Here is a 24,352-nt window from a genome sequence, read left to right as displayed (position 1 = left end):
TCATTCATTCATAAGGCACTTCATGAAATAACGCCAGTAATTAATCAACACAAAAGCCTCAAAGTGCAAAAAGAAAAAAATATATTAAAACTACTCAGATTATTTACTTAATAACTTACCCCTTTATGTAGCAGTATTTACCTCATAATTTACCAGTACTTATAATGGTAATATATGAAATATAATGAAAAATAACTCATGTGGGCTGGTAATGTGGCACTCTTGACAACCTAAGTTCCATCCTCAGAGCCCATGTGAAGGGGAGAAAATGGATTCTGCACTGTGGCACACGACATGCACAATAACAATAAAACACATATTTCTCAGAAAAAGAAGATTAAATAATTATATAGCATCAAATGTTACAGGTTTGTTGTTTCTCAAAAAGTTAAAGAGTTGGGCCTGGCAATGCTCAGAAGCAGAGGCAGGTAGATTTCTGTGAGTTCAAGGCCAGCTTGGTCTACACAAGGGGTTCTACCTAAGGAGTTCCAGAGATACACAGTGAGAGACTACAAAAAGAAAACAAAATGAAAAGTTAAATAAGATTATCATGTAATATATCCCACAGGTCTGAAAACATATTCTTGTGTACTTTTAGTAGCACTATTCATTGTTGCTCTAAAGTGAAAGAGCCTAGATGTCTATTGAGATGAACAGATGACAACTGTGGTTTGTCACCTATAATGGATTCCTAGTCAGTCATAAAAAGGTGGACTGAATTCTCGGGGAACCCACCAGTCAAGGAAGCAAGTAAGCTAACTTCAGATCTTCACCTTTACCCCCTCTCCTCCAAACCCAATCCCTCAGTCTCACCCAGCTCTGTAAGATATCTTCCGCTCAGGCTTCCCTTCCCTCTTTGCATGCTCCTCCCCTATCTCCAGCAGATCACACAGATCTTTCCCTCCAGGCTTCCTTCCCCCATTCATCTCTTTATCCCAGCCCCCAATTACACCAGGCATTCCCTGGGAAACTGCGAGCCAAGCCAGTCACAGCAGCAAGCAGGCTAATAGCTGATCTTCACTCTCCCTCTTCTACAAATCCAGTTCCCCAGTCTCACCCCCCAGCTCTACAGCAGACTACCTGCTGTGGCCTCTCTTCACTCTGCCCCTATTCCTAGGGGACTAAGCAGACTCTATTGGAACACCTTGCTTTCTTTCCTCCTGTGGACCCCTTGAAACCACTCCCCAAGCCTATCCCCATTCCCAAGTCCTAGAAACACATTTTACCTGGAACATCCAGCGGCCACACCCAGGGTCCCAGAAGAATTTCCTACCAGGCATCACACAGTCACCACACTCTAAGAAGCAGAGAGGAAACAGAAACCAAGGAACAAAACACCGACACAACAAAGACCAGATATTAGCCCTAGAGTTACAATCATCACAAACCCAGATGCCTAGACACCACCATAAAAACACAATAACAGTCAAGACAATATGTCTCCACTACAGTCCGGCAACCTTACTACAGTAGTAAGTACTGTAATACTCCGAAAACTGCAACACAGTTGAGGTACAGGACAAAGACCTTAATAGCCTTTATAAATATGATAGAGGATCTTAAAGAGGAAATAAATACATGAACAAAAAGTAGGAAGAAATGAGTATAACAAAGAGCTTAAAATAGAATCAATAAAGAAAGCCAAAACACCCAGGTGCTATCCCAGCACTCAGGAGGGAGAGAAGGGTGGCTCTCTGTGAGTTCAAGGCCAACCTGGTCTACATAGTGAGTGAGTTCCAAGACAACAGGACTGTTTCACAAAGAAACTCTGTCTTGGAGGGAAAAGGAAGGAAGAAGGAAGGGAGAAAGGGAGGAAAGAAAGAAAAAGGAAAGAAAAAGAAAGCATAAATTGAAGAAAATCCGGAAAAGAAAAATTAGGAACTTGAACAGGAATTTCACGACAAGCCTCACCAACAGAATACAAGAGATGGAAGAGAGAATCCCAAGCATTGAAAACATGATAGAAGAAATGGATACCTTGGTCAAAGAAAATGTTACATCTAAAAAAATATTGGCACAAAACATCCAGGAAATTGGAGACACTATGAAAAGACCAAATGAAGATTAGGAATAGAAACAACCCAGGGCAAAGGCACAAAAAATAGAACAGATGAGAAAAGAAATTCCCTTGGCACACAATAATCAAAACCAGTAACTATACAGAACAAAGAAAGAATATTAAAATCTGCAAGGGATATAAGGGTAGACCTATTAGAATAACACTTAACTTCTCATTGTAGACTTTAAAGCCTGATGTAGAGCAAAAAGATGTTTTATAAGCTGAGACCACAGATGCCATCCCAGACTACTATACCTAGCCAAACTTTCAATCACAATAGATAGGGAAAACAAGGCATTTAAAGATAAAACCAAATTTAAGCAATATCTATCTACAAATTCAGCCCTATAAGATGACAGAAGGAAAACTTCAACCTAAAGAGGTTATCCACACCCAAGAAAACACAAGGAATAAATAATTGTAGACCAGTAAGTCAAAAAAGGGGAAACACACACACAATCACCACAAAATAACAGGAGTCAACGAATACTGCTCTGCCGTGGAATATTTCTTTACAATGCGCGAATATAGTCACAATGATTGGTTTAATAAATGAGCTGACTGATCAACAGCTGAACAGAATAAGGTTAGGCAGGAGAGTCAAACTGAGAAGGCTGGGAGGAAAGAGGATCGAGTATGGAGTTGCCAGGAGGATGCAGAGGGAGCAGGAGACGAATGTGCCATGTTAATAAAGGTACTGTCATGTGGCAGAGCGTAAATAAGAAATATGGGCTAACTTAAAATGTAAGAGATAGTAGTAAGCCTGAGTTATTGGCCAAGTGTGTTTATTTGAGAGTAACTGGGGGACAAAAAAAACCTCTTCCTACAAATGGTGCCCACCATCTGGTGTAGATCCACATAAGACCTAGAAAAGCTTTTAAAAAGTTCTAAATACACAAAAATGGAGCCAGCCACAATGCAGAGATGTGTCTCCCAACAGCTGCATACAAAATGGAGTCAGTCACCAACCTCCGTGAGTTAAGCCGAGTGTCAGGTTCCCACAGTCTCTCCACGTGGGCCGTGGTATAGGAAAGCTTCTCCCAGCTGCTGCCTGTGGGTTTAAGTGCTCCACCAGCATGCTTTATGGAGGGTTTAGGGTTTTGATCATGAAAATAGAAAAGGTTACAGATACACAATAAAGACAGATTCAGACAGGAAAAAAAAAAGAAAAACCTCTAAATGGGTTAATGTGTTAAAAAAAAATATGTGTAGGAATCAGGAGAAAAAAGAAAAGGGGTAAAGAAAGTTCTTTTAAAAATCATCTTTGGCTGACTTGTGTAGAATGTAGTCTGTATTTATATTTATATATACACAAATATGTATGTTACCTTTAAAATTTTATATATTTTTCAGAACAAGGGGACCAAACACCAATAAAAATGGATGGACCAGGTGATCCAGCATCCAAAACAGCTTCAAGGGTACTGAGTGAGATGATCCAGCCTCACAGAATACTCTAATCAAGATCTAATGATTATCCCGATTTTCACAAGGTTCCCTCAAAGATTATCAGCACCCCCAGACAACAGAAAGCAGTTTAGAAAAAACAATGTCCACATTCCCAAAATACTGGTTATTGTTGTATGTTATCATTTAAGGGGGGTGGTTAAAAGTTGTTATTGGTAATGGTCAGGAAAAAAGCTAAACAAAAAAAGATTAGATTCAAAGATCTCTCTCTGAAAAGAAAAAGGGAAATATAGAAATGATAGGATAGAATGGTAGATTATTGAATCTACTTTTAAACCATGAAAGCAACTACTTGACTTAAATATTTTACCCTGGTATAGATTTTTGTATACTAATACAAATTTAAAGTTAATTTTGTTATATTGTATGTATGTGTCTACTCTTGTTTGAGTTATTGTGCTTATGTAACTCATTTAAAATGTAATGTATAAATTAACAGTCAAACCTATAGTCATTTTAGATATGTTGTCAAGATCATAAACAAATATACTTAGATAAATAGATGGTCTTCAAACACTTCAAAGACCTACAGAATATGGTACTTAATGTTTAATAACTTAAGGCTTTTCATGAAAGTGAGACATGTATAATCCTGGCAGCACTGATTTACTTCAGAGAAAATAATGGGCATTGAAGAAACTATATATGGAATTTGCTCTCTTTATGGCAAAAGAAAGCAAAGAAACTGCCCTTGCCCCAATTGCTGACACTTAATGTCCAAATGGAACCAACAGGATGCAAGAAAGGTGACTGCTGAACTTTGCCAAGAGAAGGTAGGAAAGTCCTTCAAAATTCCTCGCTTCTCAGGAAAGTCTGTCAGATATGCTAGGCCTGTAGCATATGCCCAAATAATACAGAGGAACTCTGGGTGACTGTCTAGGCAGTCTGATGAACCTGACAATAGGTAACATTTTGCCCTTCTGAGGTCCTTGATAGAGTTGAAGACCAGATAGTTATAGTTTTCCTTAGCCATGATAAAAAGGTATATTATATGTAAAACTTTAGATTTACTATGAAAGGTAGATAATAAAATATTTTCTCTAATTTTGCTAAATACAAATAGATTGGATATTATAACTATAATTCTTACTTGATAACTGTTTTTGTTGTATACAATTTTACTATGTTAATGTTAAAAATTTTCTTTTTTATTTAGACAAAATGGGAAAAATATTGTGGAATATTCCAATGTGCAAATATGTGTCACTATAATTGGTTTAATAAACAAGCTGACTGGTCAATAACTGAACAGAATAAGGTTAGGCAGGAGAGTCAAACTGAGAACCTGGGAGGAAGAAGGGTGGAGTATGGAGTTGTCAGGCAGACCCAGAGGGAGCAGGAGACGAATGTTAATAAAGGTACTGCCATGAGGCAGAACATAAATAAGAAATATGGGTTGACTTAAAATATAAGAGATTGTTAGTAATAAGCCTGAGCTATGGGCTGAGCATTTATAATTAATATAAACCTCAGTGTGTTTATTTGAGAGTTGACTGCAGGACAGGAAAACTGACTACACTGCTCATTGGTAACTCTCAACACCAATGGTCTCAATATCCCCCACAACAAAAAACACACACTAAAAGACTGGATAGAAAACAGGATCCATCCTTCAGCTGCATACAAGAAACACACTTTCACATCAAGGATAGATATTACCTAAGAGTAAAGGAATGAAAGAAGGTATTCCAAGCAAATGGCCCTAAGAAGCAAGTTGGCGTAGTCATCTTAATGTCTGACAAAATAGACTTCAAACCAAAAGAATCAGAAGAGATAGGGAAGGACGCTACTTACTCAAATGAAAAACCCACCGAGAAGACATTGCAGTTTTTAACTTCTATGCACCAGATACAAGGGCACTTATGTTCATAAAAGAAACACAACCGGGGCTAGAGAGATGTCTCAGAGGTTAAGAGCATTGCCTGCTCTTCCAAAGGTCCTGAGTTCAATTCCCAGCAACCACATGGTGGCTCACAACCATCTGTAATGGGGTCTTCTGGCCTGCAGGCATACACACTGACAGAATATTGTATACATAATAAATAAATAAATATTTTAAAAAAAAAAGAAACACAACCACAGCTTAAATCATATATTAACTCACACACAGGGCTGGAGAGATGGCCCTGTGGTTAAGAGTGCTGACTGCTCTTCCAGAGGACCCAGGTTCAATTCCTACCACCCACATGGCAGTCAACAGCTGTCGGTAACTCTGACACCCTCAGATAGACATACATGCAGGCAAAACACCAATGCCAATAAAATAAAAATAAATAAATTATTAGGAAAATAAATATATAAAAAAGGTGTTAACAAAAAAAAATAACTCACACACAACGATAGTGAGTGACTTCAATACTCCAGTCTCACCAATAAACAGGTCATCCAGACAAAAACTAAACAGAAAAAGCTAAATGGAGCTAAATGATGTCATAAACCAAATGAACCCAGCAGATATTCAAAGAACACTCCATTGAAACAGAAAAAAAAAAAAACTTCCTTCTTAGCAGCAGTTCATGAAACTTTCTCCAAAATTGAGCATATACTTAGACACAAAGTCAAGACTCAACAGATACAAGAAAACTGAACTAACATCCTGCATCCTCTCTGATCACCACAGACCAAAGCTGGATATCAACAACAAAAACAAGAAAGAGCTGACAAAAACTGGAAACTGAACAATTCACCACTGAATGAAAACTGGATCAAGACATAAATTAAGAAGGAAATTAAGGGCTGGAGAGATGGCTCAGTGGTTAATAGCACCACCTGCTAATCTAAAGGTCCTGAGTTCAATTCCCAGCAACCACATGGTGGCTTACAACCATCTGTAATGAGACCTAATGCCCTCTTCTGGCCTGCAGGCAAGCATGTAGGCAGACTATGATATACACAATAGATAAATCTTTAAAAAAAAAAGGAAATTAAAAATTTCTAGAACTGAATGAAAATGAATATACAACATACCCAGACTTGTGGGAGAAAATGAAGGTAATTCTCCAAGGCAAGTTCAAAATACTAGGTGCCTACTTACAAAAAAGGAGAGATTTCATTCATACTAATAAAAGCACACTTGAATGCTCTAGAACTAAAAGAAGAAATCATACCCAAAAGGAGTAGATAGCAATAAATATCAACCTCAGGGTCAAAATCAATAAAATAGAAACAACAATGATAAAACAATACTAAGAATCAATGAAGCAAAGAGAGGGTTCTTTGAGATCATCAGTAAAATTGACAAACCCTTAGGCAAATTAACTAAAAGGTGTAAAGAGAAGTCAATTAACAGACACCAAGGAAATCCAGAGAATCCTAAGGGCAGACTTTAAAATCCTGTACTCTGAACTGGAAAATTTAAAAGAAATGGATAATTTTCTTGATATATACATACCACCTACCCAAGTTAAATCAAGATCAGATGCACAATTTAAACACATCTATAACTCTATCACTTCTATTTGGAAGTAGTAATTAAAAGTCTACAAAACAAACAAACAAAAGGGCCAGATGGCTTTAGTTCTGAAATCTATCAGACTTTCAAAGAATTAATACCAATACTTCTCAAATTATTTCACAAAATAGAAACAGAAGAAACTTTGCCCAATTCATTTTATGAGGCCACAATTACACTGATACCCAACCCACATAAAGATTTAAAAAATTAAAGATCAATTTCCCTTTTGAACACAGATGCAAAAATTCTCAATAAAGTACTTGCAAACTGAATCCAAGAACATATCAAAAAGATCATCCACCATGATCAAGTGGCTTCATCCCAGAGATGCAGGGATGGTTCAACATACGTAAAATCCATAAATGTAGTCTACCATATAAGCAAACTGAAAAGATAAAAACCACATAATCATCTCACTAGAGGCAAAAAAGGCATTTGACAAATCCAGCACCCATTCACAATAAAGTCCTGGAACGATTGAGAATACAAGGGATGTACATTCCTCAAAATAATAAAGGTAGTTTACAGCAAGCTCATAGCCAATATCACTTAAAATAAAGAGACACTCAAAGCAATTCCACTAAAATCAGGAACAAGACAAGGCTATCTATCTCGCTGTATGTCTTCAACATAGTATTTAAGTGTTACAACAATTAAGGCAAATGAAGGGTATACAAACTAGAAAGAAGTCAAAGTATCTTTATTTGCAGATGATGATAGTATATGTAAGTAAAACTAAAAATTCCACTGGAAACTCCTACAGCTATAAATACTTTCAGAAAAGTAGCTGGATACAAAATGAAGGCACAAAAATCATATACAAGTGACAGACTGAGAAAGAACTCAGGGAAACAAAACCCTTCACAATAGCCTCACATAATATAACATACCTTGGGATAACTCTAACCAAGAAAGTGAAAGACTTGTATGATAAAAACTAAGACACTGAAGAAACTGAAGAAGATGGATTGATAGAACACAGTAAAAATGACCATCCTATGAAAAGCAACCTACAAATTCAATGCAATTTCCATCAAAATTCCATTAATAGTCTCGACAGGACAATTTTCAGTTTTATATGGACACACACACAAAACAAGAATAACTAAAACAATCCTGAATAATAAAATAACTGCTGGAAGTATCACCATCCCTTACCTCAAACTGTACTACAGAGATACAGTAATAAAAACAGTATGGTACTGGCACAAAAACAAACACACTGATCAATGGAATTAAAGACCCAGACATAAATCCTCACACCTATGGACACCTGCTTTTTAGTAAAGAAGCTAGAAATACATACAGGAAAAAGCCAGCAACTTCAACAAATGGTGTTGGATGTAGAAGAATCCAAATAGACCCATACTTCTCACCCTGGATAAAACTTAACTGCAAATGAATCAAAGACCTCAACATAAAACCAGATACACTGAACCTGTCAGAAGAGAAAATGAGGAATAGCCTTCAACGTATTGACCCAGTAAAGACTTTCTGAAGCACAGGTGTGAAGATCAACAATAAATGAAACTGAAAAGCTTCTGCATGGCAAAGAACCCTACCATTTGAACAAGATGGCAGTCTACAGAATGGGAAAAGATTTTAGCAAATAAATATATAACGGAGGGCTAATACCAGAATATATAAAGAACTTGATCAAAACTGGATATCAAGAAAACAAACAACTCAATTAAAAAATGGGGTCCAGATCAGATCTAAATAGAACATTCTTAAAAGTGGAAACTCAAATAGCTGAGAAACACTTAAAATAAATGTTCAACATCCTTAGGGAAATTCAAATCAAAACTACTTTGAAATTTCATCTTACACCTATCAGAATGGCTAAGATCAATGACATAAGTGACAGCTCATGCTGGCAAGGATGTGGAGTAAGAAAAACACTCATTCACCACTGGTGGAACTGCAAACTTGTACAGCCCCTACAGAATTCAGTGTGGTGGTTCCTTAAGAAGATAAGAATTGACCTACCTCCAGAATCAGCTATACTGCTCTCAGATATATATATATATATATGTATATGTATATATATATACACACACATATACACATACATACATATATGTATGTATACATACATATATATATATATGTCCTACCAAAGACACTTGCTCAACATGTTCATTTCAATAGCTAGAAATTGGAACATAACCTTAATATTATCAATTTTAAAAGAACAGAAAAATACTGAAAATGAAATGGATAACCCAACTTTAGAAGAACAAATCATGTAAGTCAGAAGAAATAAAGGGAAACCCCAAAATAAATAAACTAAGAAAAAAATAAAGGTTTGAGTCAACTAAACAAATAAAAAAGATAAGATTTTTTTTATGCTGAAATCTTTAAAAATTAATGAGAATTTGAGTATTAATTTCCTAATTTAGATTAATGGACTTATTGGTATACAAATAGCCAAACTGGCTCAAGAAGACCTGATTTAATATATGAAAGTGTATTTAATTTATTTAATATATAGGCAAGCACTCTTACAACTAAGTTGCATTCTTACACAGCAGCAGAAAATTGCTTGGGGCTGCAAAGCCATTCTGTAGGCTGTTTTTCGTTTACATTTTTATTTATTTATTAAAGATTTCTGTCTCTTCCCTGCCACAGCCTCCCATTTCCCTGCTCCTCCCCCAATCAAGTCCCCCTCCCTTATCAGCCCAAAGAGCAATCAGGGTTCCCTGCCCTGTGGGAAGTCCAAGGACCACCCACCTCCATCTAGGTCTAGTAAGGTGAGCATCCAAACTGCCTAGGCTCCCACAAAGCCAGTACGTGCAGTAGGATCAAAAACCCATTGCCATTGCTCATGAGTTCTCAGTAGTCCTCATTGTCCGCCATGTTCAGCGAGTCCGGTTTTATCCCAGGCTTTTTCAGACCCAGGCCAGCTGGCCTTGGTGAGTTCCCGATAGAACATCCCCATTGTCTCAGTGTGTGGAACAGTATTTTTTTAAATACTTCAAAATTATCCCTATACCTTTTTTTTTCCCAGGTAAGTTTATTTTAAAGATCAATTTTGTTATTATGTATAGGTGTGTCTGCATGTGTACATCAGTGCAGGTGCCTGAGGAGACTAGAGACATTGGATTCCCTGGAGCTGGAATTAAATATCCACCTGAAGTGGGAACTGAGCCCAGGTCCTCTGAGAGAGTAGTTAAGTGCTCTTAACCTCTGAGCCATTGATCAAGTCCTTGGGTTCTAAAATGTTCTCTTGGGAAGGGGACTGAAGAGTATCAAAATGTATAGTTTACATAAGAACAGGTTTTGTTAAAGTCTGAATGCTTGTCTCCTTCCAAATTTATGTTACAGTTATTTTCTGTTGTGATAGTATTATAAGCAAGACCTCTGAGAGGTACACAACCACAGGGCTATTCCTCATGAATAGATATCGTGGGTTTGGCCACACTGACTGGTTTTTCTTTGTATTTTCACTATATTACAAGGCAGCAGGAAGGCCTTTAAGAGATAAATTTGTTAATTTTGTGTGTGTGGTATATATGTGCACATTTGTAAGTGTCTGTGTGTTCCTTAAATGTTCTCCACCTTATTTTATGAAACAGGCTCCCTCACTGGAGCTCAATGTTCAGCTAGATAGGGTGGCACAAGCTCCAGGAATATAGATGTGTGTGCATGGATATGTGTGCAGAGGCCAGAGATCAATGATGTCTGGTGTCTATCAATCCATCTTATTTTTTATTTACTCTTAAAAAATATGGAATGATCCATAAATTTCCAGCTCATCCTTACACAGAAACCATGCTAATCTTCTCTGTATTGCTCCAATTTTAGTACATATGCTGCTGAAGTGAGCACTCAATCTTCATTTTTAAGATTTCCTTGTTGCGTGTGTGCATGAGGTGTAAGCGGAAGAGAGCCAGTAGTACTGTGCATGTGAAGTCAGAGCACTCTGGAGTCAGTTCTCTGCACCCACCATCTGGGTCAGGGACAGAACTCAGGGCCACCAAGCTTGCACACCTTTGCCTGCTGAGCCATCTTACTAGCTCTCTTCACCTTATTTTTTTTTTTTTTTTTGGTTTTTCGAGACAGGGTTTCTCTGTGGCTTTGGAGCTCGTCCTGGAACTAGCTCTGTAGACCAGGCTGGTCTCGAACTCACAGAGATCCGCCTGCCTCTGCCTCCCGAGTGCTGGGATTAAAGGTGTGCGCCACCATCGCCCGGCTCTTCACCTTATTTTTGAAGCAAGGTCTCTCACTGAATCTGAGCTCACCAATTTGGCTAAATGGTGTCTTAGTCTTTTTGTTTTTTTTTTTTCTTCTATTGCTGTGACAAGACACTATGACCACGGCAACTTATAAAACATTTAATCTGGAGGCTCACAGTTCCAGAGGATTAGAGTCTATGACCATCATGGCAGGGAACATGGCAGCAGGTAGGCAGGAATGGCACTAGAGAAGTCATTGAGAGCTTACATCTAACCAACAAGCATAAGACAGAGAGAACTAACTGGTAATGTTGTTGGCTTTTGAATTCCAATACAGCCAAGGCTACATAGAGACCCTGGCTTAAAAAAAAAAAAAAACAACCAACTAACCCTAATGCATAGGTCCTTCAATAAGGTCACACTTCCTAATCTTTCCAACAGTTCCGCCAACTGGGGACCAAACGTGAATCTATGGGAGCCACTCTCATTTAGACCACTATACATGGTTAGCCAAGAAAGTCCCTGCTTCCTTCACCTCCTCAGTGCTAAATTGTAGGCATGCACTAATACACTCAGCCTTCTATGTAGGTGCTGAGGACCCAAACTAAGGTCCACATGCTTGCGTGGCAAGCATTTTACTGGATGAAGCCATTATCAGCCCCTCTTTCAATTTTAATATTTTAAATTCTCCAGTCTATGGGATTCTGTGATAGCAGCACAAATTGGGTTAAGATACACCTTTATACAAAACACGTTATTCTTTTCATTTATCCTAGACTTATTCTATTCCTTAAGATAGATTTGGTTTTAGTTTTTTTTGAGATTGGGTCTTATAATGCAGCCATGTCTGGCCTCGAACTTGTCACGTGGATCAGAGTGGCCTTGTATAATGGAAATCCATTTACCTCTGCCCCGCCCCTGAAGTGCTGGGATTAAAGGTGTTTGCCACCATGTCCAGATAAAAGATTTATAGTTTATTCAAACAAATTTATACTTTTCCAAGTTTATGTGTAGGTGTACACACACACACAAAATTACATTTAATATTTTCTAAACTGGTTCTTTTGACATAGAAGAAAGCATTTTTTTTTTAACCTACCCTAAAAGGTTAAAGACAGATGCAGCTACTGCTGCTATTTCATAAGTGTTAAAGCACTTGAACTTTACTCATCTTTAACCAGTGGGTGCTTCAAGAGAAGCTAGTTTTAAAACAACACATATAAAAGCAATTGAACACAGAATTTAATGTGTGCTTTTTACTTATATGCTACTAAAAATAATTACAAAAACATGCCAACAAGTAAAACTACTTTTAAACTTGCTGATCTGTAGTTCATCTTCCTGACAAGTAAGCCAGCAGTTGCTCCAGCCTCTGCAGTGTGAGCACATGCTTGGTGCTGGAAAGGATGCAATCTTTTGTGTTCTAGCTTAACCAAAGGTGGTCTTAGTAATCAGTTAAAAGAAAAGAAAACCAGCCTAAAGACCTGTTTCATGTTGCTAGTGTAGGAACAATTGCAGAAGACATCATTCTTGCTGACACCTGGTGAGGAGCCACAAGGCAGCTTCACTGGACAGGCCGGCATCTGGCCCCACTCCAATGACCCGAGTCTTCCAGAAACAGCTCTGGATCTGCCTTGACTACTACTACAGCCAACTCTACTACAACAGAGGCCAACAAAACACATGGATTGCCAATAGGCTTAGCATATTTCACTACAGAATAGAAATTTACTTTGTGTTTTATTTTTGAGGCAGGGTCTTGCCTGGGCTGTTCTTGAACTTTAGATATTGCTGCTTTGGAGCACTGAAATTACAGGCCTGTATGGCTCATGATATGCACAGCTGGAACTGGCTTGGACTACAAAGCCAGGAGGATATTGAGAAACTGAAAGACCTGATAGCATGGACTGATTTGGTGAGACAATAAGGAACACATGTGCTGGTTGGTTTTGTCAACTTGACATGAACCTAGACATATCTGGAAAGAGAGACTCTTTTTTTATTATTTATTTTTTAAGATTTATTTATTTATTTTTATTATGTATACAACATTCTGCCTCCATGTATGCCTGCACGCCAGAATAGGGCGTCAGATCTCATTTCAGATGGTCGTGGGCCACCATGTGGTTGCTGGGAACGGAACTCAGGACCTCTGGAAGAGCAGCCTGTGCTCTCAATCACTGAACCAACTCTCCAGCCCCAAGAGAGACTCTTAATTGAAAAAAAAAATGCCTCCATAATATTGGCCTGTAGGCAAGTCTATGAGGGCATTTTCTTGAGTAATAATTGATATGGGAGGGATCAGCCCATTGTTGGCAGTACCGCCCCTGGGCAGGTAGTACTGGGTTGTATAAGAAAGCAGGCCGAGCAAGCCATGAGAAGCAAGCCAGTAAGCAGCACCCCTCCATGGTCTCTGCTTCAGGTCCTGCCTCTCAGGTTCCTTCCTTGTATTCCTATCCTGACTTCCCTGGATGATGGACTACAAGCTGTAAGAAATAAACCCTTTCCTTCCCACATTGCTTTAAATCATGATGCTTATCACAGCAATAGAAATCTTAAGACAACAGGGAAGTGAATATATATATATATATATATATATATATATATATATATATATTCTTTTAAATCGTGAAATTGGTATGTTAAAATTTCTCTAGTGAACCTTTTCTACACTGTTTGAGTTGATTTGAGGTCATTCTAATTTTTTTATTCTTTCTGGTGAAGAAGCTGAATTATCAGCTTAGTAGTGCAGGCCTCTGCAATCCCAGCACATCAGTGGGGCTGGGGCAGGACAGTCATGAGACCCAGGCCAGCATGGGCAACCCAGTGAGACCAAATCTTAAAACGTAAAAAAAAGAACTATGGAACATAATTTAGTAGTAGAATGCTGTGCAAAGCTCTAGGGTCAACCTCCAGTATTGAAAACCAGCCAACAACAAATGATGAATATCTGGGTGCTCTGTCTTCAAGTGCCAAATCTGGGGTGCGGTGGGGAGCAAAAAAGCCCTGCCACAGACTAAATCTACAGGCAGAGGACTTTTCTCTGCAGGAACTCTGTAACCTCCCTCTGCTTGCATTCCCATCCCATTCTCACTGTTTAGGGAATTGGAGGAACAACAAACTACACAATTGCAATGCTATATTCTAGTTATTTGTCTCATCTCTATTTCAATGCAGATCTTTCCATTTTACTTCACTCCTAAATCACATTATTTTGATTCTACTTTTATTCATTAAAAAATGCTGTTAAGTGGGATGGTGGAATGGTTCAGTGGGTCAGGTTGCTTACTGCCAAGTCTGGGCTTGATCCCTGGAACCCATATGATGGAAAAGAGAAAACTGACTTGTAAATTGTTCTCTGCCACATACACACAAATAAGTAAGTAAAAAAAAGTTATAAAAGCTTTATTTCTTTATTTGTACTTTGTTTTTAAGAAAATTAAAAATTCTAAACAGAGCTTGCTGTGGGGCAAAAGGTTTTAGTCCTAGCACTCAGTAGTTAGAGACAGGTGGATCTCTACAAGTGCAGGCCAGTCAGTGCTATACAGTAAGAGCCTGTTAGAAAGAAAAGGAAGGAAGGAAGGAAGGAAGGAAGGAAGGGAGGAAAAGATAGATCTGGGGTTGAAGAGATGGCTCAGCAGTTAAGCTCATGGGTTGCTATTCTAGAGGACTGGGGTTCAATTCCCAGCACCAACTCACAACTGTCTATAACATCAATTCTAGGAGATCTGACACTCACACACAGATATATATGCAGATAAAACACCAATGCAATAAAATAAATCATTTTAAAAAATCTAAATAGTTCCTCTAATAGTCTTTATCCTCCCCTGCTCTATAGATGGAGATGCTGAGCCCTTTGCTGTTGGATTTTTCTTTCAGCTGCCACTGATCCCTACGGGTGTGTATCCAGCACTCCCCTTGGCTGGTATTGCCCAAGTAATCGGGCCTGAGCTGCTGCCTTTAATTTGTGTACCGTAATTGGAGCATGAGTGTTTGCTATTCTGATGGGTCCTTTGCTCTGCCCTATTCCAAGTTTCAGTTATTCTTTTTCTGTGGTTTTGTTTTCGAGATAAGAGTTTCTCTGTGTAGCCCTGGATGTCCTGGAACTTCACCTGTGGACCAGTATGGCTTTGAACGCAGACCCTCCAGGTCACCACAGCCCAGCAGAAGTGTCAGTTGTTCTATGCGTCAGTTTCTTAAAGATCCACCTCCATCTTTTTACATACTGAAGTCTCCATTAAAATTTTTAGGAATCTCATTAGACCTTTAAGAGACTTCCCTGTGGTGATGAGGGATTCAAATTAGTCATCTCCTATTCTCTTCTGATTTGTCGCAGGCACACAGTGCATACACTATATTACAAAGAATCTATTTATCAGCCTTTAATTAATGGATTCTATTTGATTCATGGTTTTACAACCAGCTTGGTGAAAGTTCTTTTCTGTTTGCTTAGGGTGTTTTTTTTCTTTTTGAGATAGGTTGTCCTCGTATAAACCTCAGTCTTCAGTCTAACACTCTCTCAACTGAGTTATTTCACAACTAAACCTCAGTCTTAAAATCACAAGCTTCCTACCTCTTCCTGAGTGCTGAGGTGTACACTTCTATGGCTCTAAGCGCAGAATTTTAAAATTCCATCCATCCATCCATCCATCCATCCATCCATCCATTTTGAGACAGGTTCTCTCTATGTATCCCTGGCTGGTCTGAACTCAGATATATGGAAGAGGCTAGCCTTAGATGCACAGAGATCTGCTTCCCTATGTTTACTGAGTGCTTGGGTCAAATGCATGTATACACATCTGATCTAAGTACAGAATTCTTTTTGTACAGATTGTTAAAAAGAACATATCCACCACTATCCTGTAACACTCAGATAGCACAGAATACAAACTGTAAAGGAGACTTTCAGTCAGTTCCAGAAAGGCACTGAAAAGAAGTAGGCAGAAAAGAGAAGGTCCCTTTCCAATCTGCAATAAACTAGGTATATTATCTGCCTAATATTAAAAGAGCTGCTTTGTTCTCAAGAGAATAGTAGTACACCTTTCTCACAACAAAAGAAATCAAAATAATAATTATGTCAATAATAACTTTACTTTTGATTTTTTTGAGACAGGGTTTCTCTGTGGCTTTGGAGCCTGTCCTGGAACTAGCGCTTGTAGACAAGGCTGGTCTTGAACTCACAAAATAAATGTAATTAAAAAATTTGTAAGACTGCCACATTGTCAGTACAAAAGATACTTTCTGTTGGTTTTAATATAAATTTACATATATACTAGAATATAAAGACAGATCTAAAGAAAGTCTTTAGTATGAATTTGTTTGAAAATCATGAGATGGGTTTGATTTGGTGTGGGTAACAACAGCTGCTATGGGTTGATGTGTGCTTGTCATGTCGTGTCATATCCGGAAACCACCATCTCACGGCTCTCTTCCTCATCCAACAGTCCTCATTCTTTCTGCTCCCTCCCCTGTAATGTTCCCTGAGGCTTGGACATTGGTGGGGATTGTGTGTGTGTGTGTGTGCTACACAGCTGACCACTCATCTTACTTATACTCAGCACGGTAAGCAGTTATGAGTCTCTGCATTAACCACTATCCACTACAAAAGGCAACTTTTCTGACTGAAGTTGAAAGCAACACAAATCTATATTTAGAAGGAAATCTAACAGCATGACTAACAAAACTAGGTTCCTCCAAGACCTATTTTCTCACTATTTGTCTCAGGATTTCTATTGCTGGGATAAAACATCATGACCAAAAGCAACTTGGAAAAAAAAGGATTTATTTCATCTTTCACTTCTCGGTAACATTCTACCACTGAGGGAAGTCAGGGCAAGAATTCAAGCAGGGTAGGAACCTGGAGGCCATGGAAGAGTGCTGGCTTATTGGCTCTTTCCTCATGGAATGCTCAGCCTGCTTACTTCTACCATCCAGGACCACCTGCCCAGGCTGGCATCACCCTCTTCAGATTGGGCCCATCCACACCCTATCATTAGTCAAGAAAATGCTCCACAGGTTTGTCCAGTGGATAATTTGATGGGGGCATTTTCTCAGTTGAGGTTCCCTCTTCCCATGACTCTAGCCTGTGTCAAGTTGACATAAAAACTAGCTAGCACACAGGTATGGATTTTTGACCAGTTTTACAGTACCAAGTATGAAATGCCTCCTGGGGAATAGGCCCCTAATCAGAAAGCAACTGGTTGCTCTCATAACCATTATGCTACCACTGCACTAGTAGGCACATCTTGCCAGGCAAATCAGTATTGTAGGATGCAAGGTCCAGGAACAGGTAAGACGAATGATGCATTTCTTCACCTAGCAGCCTGCCTAGCGCCTTCAGGTACAATGTAAGGTAACTATTTCATAGACTTTATGGATTCCACTGGGTGTCTTGGGCTTTATATTTCATGGCTGAGGCTTTCATATCTGAAATTCTCTTTCTAGTGTCATGATTGTCCAAGTCCTAGACACTGGCTGTGTATACATTGTGAAATCAGTGCCAGAGAGGCTCTAAAGACAGAAAAAGAGCCCTTCTTTAATTTTTAAAATTATTGTGTGTGCACTGATGGGAATGATGCGTGTGGAGGTATATGTGTGCCACAGTGTGCACCTGGAGGTCAGGGGACAGCTTTGTGGAGTTAGTTCTCTCCTTCCACCTTAACATGGGTTCCAGGAATTGAAGTCAGGTGGCCAGGCTTACACAGCAAAAGTTTTTACTTTCTGAGCCTTCTCACAGGTCCCTGAGAGCCCTTCTCTAAGTAAAGAGAACTGACTGTGATACCTGCACTTAAGACACCTGTCAATAAAACAAAACAAACCAACAATTAGTCATAAGTTCCTGGAAAAGCACAGGTCACCAGATAGAAATCAATACAACTTGTTTAATGGAACAGTCATGAAAGATTTAATTTGTTTTTAAATTAAAGGACTTGACTTTGTTCAGTCTCTAGACAAAATAAATTAATGATTTTATTAATAACTGAATTCAAGTATACAACGGATATTAAAATGCACTGGGTTTTCTCTCCATGTGAACTCCCTTTTTCTCATGGATGGCAGTAAAGTTGCTAAGTGATTTTAATTTAAATTCTGAATCCCCAGAAAAAGTGTAGTCTTTATATAATACTCAGTTATTACATATTGAATACATATATATTCAAGCTGCTTTAGGAGAAGTGTTAAGATCCTCTATGAGGCTCACTAGGTTCTCTTATTTTAACACATCAAGTTCAGGACTTTACTGCTGAGTCTCCTTTCTGGTGTTTAGACCCAGGGCTTTAAACATGCTAAATGCATTCTGCCACTGAGTTGTAATCCCAGTCTCACAGGTGGGCTCTCAATTCCTAGGAAAGATACGAGTTTTTCAGAATCCATAAATCACATCAGTTCTAGCAAGTGTCTTTCAGACTATCTCTTTACAATAACACAGTTACAGAAAAAGGAATGATTTATTCTTTCTTTTTGTGTTTAATTTTTGAGACCAGGTCTTGTCATGTAGCTTTGAATAGCCTGGAACTTGCAATATAGATCAAACTGTCCTCAAACTTGCTATTCTCCTTCTTCAGTCTCACAAATGCTGAGACTACAGGGGCTAGATACCAGAATGACATATTCTTTTTGTTTTAAGATTTACTTTTATTACTTTTAATTATGTGTGTGTGTGCGTGTATACATGCACATACACAAGTGTAGGTGTCCATAGAGGCCAGGTACCCCTGGAGTTGGAGTTACAGGCAGTTGTAAACTGAACGACATACTAGGAACTCAGATTGGATGCTATGCAAGAACACTACTTACCCTTAGCCACTGAGCCCTTTCTCCAGTCCTGGTAATGATATATTAAGAGATATTTTTATAAAGTTGGGAAATTTATTTAGGAAATTAGTATGAGCTATTAGAAACATAGAATCCTTCTTTAGAGGAAGAGATATGGTGAAGAATGTCCTTGCTTTTCTCTTATGATTAACATGATAGTGGCATGGGGCTGGAGATATGGCTTAGCAGTTAAGAGCACTTAAGTCCAGAAGACTTAAGTTCAAGTCCTAGCATCTACACACAGTTCACAAGCATCTCTAACTCCAGATAAAAGGAATCAGAGACCCTCGTTTTGGCCTCCGCAGGCACAGGCACATATGTGGCACAGAGACATATATGTAGGCAAAACAGTCATACACATAAAATATATAAAAAATAAAATCCTTAACAATAATTTAACAAAAAGAGATTGTGGGGACTGGAGAGATGGCTCAGAGGTTAAGAGCACTGGCTGCTCTCCCAGAGGTCCTGAGTTCAATTCCCAGCAACCACATAGTGGCTCACAACCATCTGTACTGAGATCTGGCACCCTCTTCTGGCATGTGGGCATACATCGAGGCAGAATGTTGTATACATAATAAATAAAAAATAAGCCGGGCGGTGGTGGCGCACGCCTTTAATCCCAGCACTCAGGAGGCAGAGGCAGGCGGATCTCTGTGAGTTCGAGACCAGCCTGGTCTACAAGAGCTAGTTCCAGGACAGGCTCCAAAACCACAGAGAAACCCTGTCTCGAAAAACCACAAAAAAATTAAAATAAAAAAAAATAATAAAAATAAAAAATAAATAAATAAATAAATGTTTAAAAAAAAGAGAGAGATTGTGGCAGAGAATGATGGTTTGTCCTCCTCTCCTGCCTCCTGCCACATCTGTCTTCCTTTCCTTCGTGTGATTAGATTTCTAGGTGGGTACATGACTACACTTCCCAACTCTCCTTGCAGTTACACTTGTCCACATCTTCGTTAAGACACATGCAATGGATGCACATGAAATCATGCTCATCAAAGCACTGACAACTGTCTTCTACTTTATGCTTCATTCTTTTCTTTCCCTTGTGTTCTCTAGTGGGAATGCCAGGCCACCAATCTACTCAAGAAGGGCTGGAGATACAGTTCACTGGCCCAGTGCCTGCCCAGCATACACAAGTTCTGGGTTCCACTCATAGCATGGCAAATATAGGAAGAGGATGAGGTCACCCACAACTTGAAGGTGGAATGGCAAGAAAGAAATGGGGATGTTTAGTATTAAGGTCCCTTGCTCCATGATTCTTCATACTAGACATGTGACATACTAGACATTCATAAAGAAATAATTTTAATATTTATTTAATATTAATATTAATAAATTCAATATTTTCTAGCACTTGTTTTATGATAGCTGATCCCTAATCATACTTGTCATCTAGGTCAGTACTATTTTTAAATTATTTTGTATTCACAGACATTCAGAAAGCCAGATCACAGATCCTAACTCTAGTTCAGAAACACACACTTTTTGCTAAGATCATATATATTTCCTAGCCCCATATTCCGACACATTATATAACTAATTAGAGCACAGAGAACTTGACATTACAATGTGTTCATAACACAACAGTGGAGGTAGTGTGAAACCAACAGCAATATATTTACTAATTACCTAACTAACATTATCTGACATATATATCCTGATCCCAAATCATGTCTATGCTGCAGGTTGGCTATCACTTTACTAAAGTATAAATAAAGTCATTTGTATTTCTATATATTGACTACACATAGCTGAAGCTGATGTTATTCAATTTTTACAGTACCTATTCTGTAACCAGTCACATGAGGACTTGTTTAGTGCTCAAAAAGTCTCAACTTTTGGAGCATTTCAGATTTTCAGATTAGGGATACTCAGTCTGTTACACACACTATAGTTGGTTGTTCAAAATAAAACATTTAAGTTTTCATCTCATAAAACTCCATAATTAAAATGTAGTGTGTAAGCCTAGAAATTATATCAATAATGTTTAAGTTCTGCAGAACAATGAAGAGAAAAAGCAGTTTCAGAGGAGGGAAACAACAAATAAAAGCGACAGTGGTGCAACAGTTTAGATACAATGACCCAGAGTCTCAATCATTACCCTGTACATGAAAAGACAATCATGACATTATCCATGTATAAAGGGGGCTCAGAAGGAGCAATCTTTTCTCTTCCCTACCAGAACACCATTCTTTACTCCATCTATAGCAACTATTTAGAGAGCATTTCTCATCATTTGTGACAGAATGAGGCATGGCACCAAGTCAGTTTTCTTTATTAACAAGTCATTCCATCTATTCCTCCTATAGGTCAGTGTGCTTCTGAGAATCTTAATATTTCAAAATGATAACCAAAATGAACTTTGAAAACATCATTGCTAAGTCACATGAATCAATACCACATGGTCGCCTAGTATATGACTCTCTGGAAGACTGAGACTAGACACAGAAGCCATCGAGAGTAAGGAGTAGACAGCGATGGCTACAGAAATAAGGTTCCTTTGTAGGAGAATGATACTGTTCCCAAATTACGGTGATGAATGCCCAACTCTAGGAACAAATTAAAATCCAATGGATGTACATCTAAAGATTTACTTATTTGTATGTGTGTGCCTATGTGGGCTGGTCTATCACGTGTGGCAGGCACCCACAGAAATCACAGGTGTTGAATGCCCTAGAACTATAGTTATATATTGTTTGCTGCCTGAGGCGGGAGCTGGATACCCGATATGGGTCCTCTGCAGGAGCAGTAAAAACTTTTTTGGTTGTTTAAAATTTTTATTTTAGATTTCATTTTATCTGTGAGTGTTTTTGCTTGCATGTGCATATGTGTACTACAAATGTGCCTGGTGCCTGCAGAAGTGAGAAGGCATCAGACCCCCTGCAACTGGTTGTGAGCCACCATGTGGCACTGGAAACTGACTGGGTCCTCGACAAAAGCAGCAGATGCTCTTAATGACTAGGCCATCTTTCCAGCCTAGAACTGAATCATACATTTAAATAAATTGTGAACATGTAAATTTTGTCTAATAAAACTATGCAACCTCTGATCGGGCACATCTTGGCAGTCAGGAGGGCAAAGCTATCTGTTCTGTGTTCACTCCTTTCAATGGACTAGCTCTCAAAAAGCAACAGCAATTATTAGGACAGTACTTTATTAAAGCAACCAAATTACATTCATAGTAACTCAAGTATTTAATTGTAATTACTTCCATCTGAGGCTAAGAACACAGTTAATGAATAAGGCCAAAACTTGCTCAACTACCATATGCTATCCCCATATCACTCTGTTTTTTCTGTATTCAAAAAAAAATCACTGGAATTTATTGTGAAAAAATGTATAAGTTTGATTTTTAGGAGAGTTGGGAGTTAGCTAATAAAAGTCAAATGCAAGCTCTACTTGATTTCACTGCAATTATAGGAAATTAGCCTGTGGAAAGTATTGAAATGCCAAAGAAGTTTCTATTTAAGTTTTACAGGAACTTTTCAGACTGTATGAAATACGTCACAAAAAGAATATTAAAATGACAACTGGAAAATATTAAAATGTAACTTAGTGAATCATATACAGAGATATTCATTTATATGTTCAGACTAGATGATGCCTGGTATATAAAAGATGATAAATGAGACATAAATAAAGATGGTAAACCCAAGTAGAATGTTCAATGGAATAATGGAAATATTCTTTTTATATTAACTGATTAAAACTTATAAATTTCATATTTATTTATTTATTGTGTATGGGAGGGGGCATGTGTACACTGGAGAGAATGTCAAGGTCAGAGGAAACTTGAAGCAGTTGGGTCTCTCTTTTACCATGTGGGTTTCTGGGGATCAAAAGTGCTGATACCTAAGCCACCTCACTATCTTAAAAATACAAAAAATTACACTTGTTTGTTGTAAAACGTACCAGCTTTGTGAACATCAAAGTGTTTAAGACTACTAGGCACTGTGGTCCACTGCTTTATCGGCCTCCCCACCATAAACAATAACAGTAGGACCTTGAATGGTGGATCTACACCTTGTGGGCTCTGGTTGTATGAGACAAGAGGTTGCAAGGGCATGAGGCAACAAGGTGGTGACACAATTTCCTAGAAAGACTCTTTACAGAAAGGAAGTGTATCTTAACTAAACACATGCAATAATAATGAGCCCTCTGCAGGCACAATGACTTGCACACCGTGACTATCCTAAAGCAATTGTTGAACTCAGCAAGTAGAAAGTTCATTTTCTGCACTAAATCACTTTGGCTGAGATGAGGAATAAAGACACCTGTAATGCTTGGATCACTTGATTAAAAACAATTATGCTGATTTTATCTATATGCTTCAGTGAGGGGATGTTTTGTTTTGTTTAACTGTGCTAGGGACTGACAAGGCCTACTAATACTATTAATACTCTACTAATACTCCCAGTTCTTGTAGGCAGTCTTTTTTTTTTCAATTTTAAAAATTAAAATAAGCCGGGCGGTGGTGATGCACACCTTTAATCCCAGCACTCAGGAGGCAGAGGCAGGTGTATCTTTCTGAGTTTGAGGCCAGCCTGGTTTACAAGAACTAGTTCCAGGACAGGCTCCAAAGCTACAGAGAAACCCTGTCTCGAAAAACCAATATATATATTTACATTATTTCCCTCTCTATCCTACAGTCCTTCCCATTTCCCTTTTGTTATCTCTCAAATTGATAATGGCTTCTTTTCCTTTAATTTTATACATACATACAGCATACATACATACACACACACACACAAATATGACTTGCTGAGTTGCTCGTATGTACATGATTTCAGAGCTGATCATTTGGCCTTGGATAACCAATTGGGGGTTCACCCCAGGGTTGAATCATTCGCCCTCCCATGGCAGTGATTAGAGGCTGCCCCCTTTCATGTTAGCTTGTCTATTGGTGTTGTCATTGTTCAGGTCTTGTTTAGGAGACACACTGTTCAGGTATCATGAGTGTAGGTTCCCTATCATTCCTAGGAGACACAACTGTGTGGCTTGTTGATCCTCCAGCTCTAATAATCTTTCTGCCCCTCTTCCATGAGATCCCCCTGAGCCTTTGGTACTGGAGTTTTGTTGCAGATGTATCACTGGGCCTGGGTACTCCACCATCAGTTGTTCTCTGGATTGTGGTAGTTGTGGCTTTCTGTATTGTCTCAGCCTATCTGCAGTTTTTGAAGGCATCCCTTTACAATGGCATACTTCACTTTTAGGAGATCACAGTACAGTATTACTCCTTTTTAAGTAAACAGTATAGCACAGTAAGGGCTCATCTATGGAGAAATCACACTAGCACATACTTTTAATGATCCTCTCAAACAGTGCAATTAGATTGTCTAGAGATGGTTACTAAGTTAAGAACTCTAACCT

The 24,352-nt window shown here is 38.5% G+C and overlaps 1 protein-coding gene and 1 non-coding gene across 2 annotated transcripts in view; both read right to left on the bottom strand.

Moving 5' to 3' along the window:
• Window positions 1–24,352, bottom strand: part of Rnf24 (ring finger protein 24) — a 48,381-nt gene that overhangs the window by 12,365 nt on the left and 11,664 nt on the right. The gene's annotated exons all lie outside the window — the stretch shown is intronic.
• Window positions 10,705–10,811, bottom strand: LOC121460570. The gene has a single exon (XR_005976064.1). It is a non-coding gene; the product is annotated as a U6 spliceosomal RNA (small nuclear RNA).

This window comes from Microtus oregoni, unplaced genomic scaffold (genome assembly GCF_018167655.1).
Source record: "Microtus oregoni isolate MIOR12 unplaced genomic scaffold, Mior012 000020F_ref0000438, whole genome shotgun sequence".
Lineage (NCBI taxonomy): Eukaryota > Metazoa > Chordata > Mammalia > Rodentia > Cricetidae > Microtus > Microtus oregoni.
The sequence above is the reverse complement of the archived record's forward strand: the minus strand, read 5'-3'. Positions and strand labels throughout refer to the sequence as shown.